A 2,918-nucleotide genomic window follows, 5' to 3' on the forward strand; every position below is an offset into this window, starting at 1 on the left:
GACGCACATTTCTATGAAGCATTCCTCCCAGGCAGCAACAGGGTTTGCAACCTCCTCTACACCTTGACCGGCTAGGACGCCCGTGAATAGCATCCCAGGGTTCTTGCCTGCGGCTGATAAAATTCCTTTTGAGCCTACACTACCATCCGCCGATATTAGTCCGCCTTCAAAATTAACCAACATCAACAGCGATAGTGCGTTTAGACTCCCATAAAGAAACCAACCAGCCTGTGGCTTCCCTTCCCAATTTAGCCATTTCCGCCTCCTGCGAAGACTAGCTTTCTGTCTGTGACCAGAAGTCAAGATTTCTCGACAGACTAGGCCGCGGAGAGAAAAAAAGTAAGCCTCATTTAGAAAGCAATACCATTAGCGGTCTCTCCAACCTCCGTGAACAATTTAAAGGGAATGTTTATATAGAAGGCTTGTTCACTGCCCTACCTCCTATAGTGTAGAGATTCCTCTCGATACTACACCTGTCTTGAAATTGCCGGCGTTGCGCAGCCTCGTTTTGACCATGACGGCGAATGCAGCCACGGTTGCCGTATACATCCCACGCAAGGGTGGGAAAACGTGATTTGACATCCAGTATATATATAAACCGTGACAGAATACGACACTCAAAACTTAACATCTTTTACACTCTCCTAACTTCTGGGAACAAATTGAAAGTATAAGCCAGCCTAACCTAACCTAAGTATATAGCAGGATTGCCCACTACCATACCTCCTATAGTGATGAGATTCCTCTCGATCGGACACCAGTCACGAAAATCACGGAATCTCAAAAATGACGGCAAACGAAGCCACAGTTGCCGCCATACTCAAAGGTTATGCTGGGTAAAAAGTTCTCTGCTAAAATGGCTGCTTTTCGCGCTCGGGTTCCAAAATTAATGCAAAGAACAATCCAAAAACATGAATTAGGTCAAACTCATGTTAATTACAACCTCACAGAACAATTTCAAGCCAGGACTTAACAAAGGGTAAACGGGGCTTCTTCTGTACCCTAATCCCTATAATGTAGCGATTCCTCTCGATTGCACACCAGTCACGAAAAATCACAGAATGTCAAAAATGACGGCAAACGAAGCCACGGTTGCCGTCATATTCTAACGTTATGCTGGGTGAAAAGAGTCGCCAACAACAATGTTCACAGTTCCCGTCAGATTGCCCACTGTTCCCGAAATGTGGTTCATACATGCTGTCAACATGTTCAGGAAACCCCTCAGAGCGTTCAAAGTTGCACACACAATGCTTAATAGTTGCACTCAAATAGCTCACAGTTGCCGTCAGAATCCTCACAGTAGACGTCAAATTGCTCACACTTGCCGTCAGGGTGCTCATAGTTGCCGACTTTTCATTCATAGTCCCCGACATAAAAGTTTATAGTTCCCGACTAATGGCTCACAGTTGCCGTCAGAATCGTCACAAAAGGCGTCACAATGCTCACACTTGCCGTCAAAGCGCTCATAGTTGCCGACTATTTGTTCATAATTGCGGACATAGGCCTCACAGTTGCCGTCAAAACGCTCATAGTTGCCGACTTTTCGTTGATAATTGCGGACAATGGGCTCATAGTTATTCACATACTGGTTCGTGCTCATCTTCAAAATAAACATAGTTGCCTTCAGACTGTTCACACGTACTTTCAAAATGCTCACACTCGCTTACACGATGCTCATAGTTGCTGACTTTTAATTCATAATGCTGATAATGTAAGTTAAATGGTTCATGGTTGCTCTCAAAAGTCTCACAGTTGCGGTCAGATTTTTCACAAAAGCCGTCATAATGCACACATTAAAAAAAAGTGCTCATAGTTGCCGACCAAGGCCTCACAGTTGCCGTGTAAACGCTCATAGTTGCCGACTTTTCGTTCACAATTGCCGACCAAGGCCTCACAGTTGCCGTCCAAACGTTCATAGTTGCCGACTATTCGTTCATAATTGCCGACCAATGCCTCACAGTTGCCGTCAAAACGCTCATAGTTGCCGACTTTTCGTTCATAATTGCGTACAAAGGGCTCATAGTTGCCTACTTAATGGTTCAAGCTCATCTTCAAAATACTCATAGTTGCCTTCAGAATGTTCACACGTAGTTTCAAAATGCTCACATTCGCTTCCACGATGCTCATAGTTGCCGACTTTTCATTCATAATATCTAACATACTCTTGATAGTGTAAGTTAAATGGTTCATGTTTGCTATCAAAAGGCTCACAGTTGCCGTCACATTATTTGCGCAAGCCGTCAGAATGCTCACATTAAGAAAAAAAAAGTGCTCATAGTTGCCGACCATTCGTTCATAATTGCCGACCAAGGCCTCACAGTTGCCGCCAAAACGTTCATAGTTGCCGACTATTCGTTCATAATTGCCGACCAAGGACTCACAGTTGCCGTCAAAACGCTCATAGTTGCCGACTACTCGCTCATAATTGCCGACCAATGCCTAACAGTTGCCGACAAAACGCTCATAGTTGCCGACTTTTCATTCATAGTCCACGACATAAAAGTTTATAGTTCCCGACTAATGGCTCACAGTTGCCGTCAGAATCGTCACAAAAGGCGTCACAATGCTCACACTTGCCGTCAAAGCGCTCATTGTTGCCGAATATTTGTTCATAATTGCAGACATACGCCTCACAGTTGCCGTCAAAACGCTCATAGTTGCCGACATTTCGTTGATAATTGCGGACAATGGGCTCATAGTTAATCACATACTCGTTCGTGCTCATCTTCAAAATAATCACACTTGCCTTCAGAATGTTCACACGTACTTTCAAAATGCTCACACTCGCTTACACGATGCTCATAGTTGCCGACTTTTCATTCATAGTCCACGACATAAAAGTTTATAGTTCCCGACTAATGGCTCACAGTTGCCGTCAGAATCGTCACAAAAGGCGTCACAATGCTCACAATTGCCGT

Source organism: Thermobia domestica, chromosome 6, assembly GCF_964235325.1.
Source record: "Thermobia domestica chromosome 6, izTheDome1.hap1.1, whole genome shotgun sequence".
Classification (NCBI taxonomy): Eukaryota; Metazoa; Arthropoda; class Insecta; order Zygentoma; family Lepismatidae; genus Thermobia; species Thermobia domestica.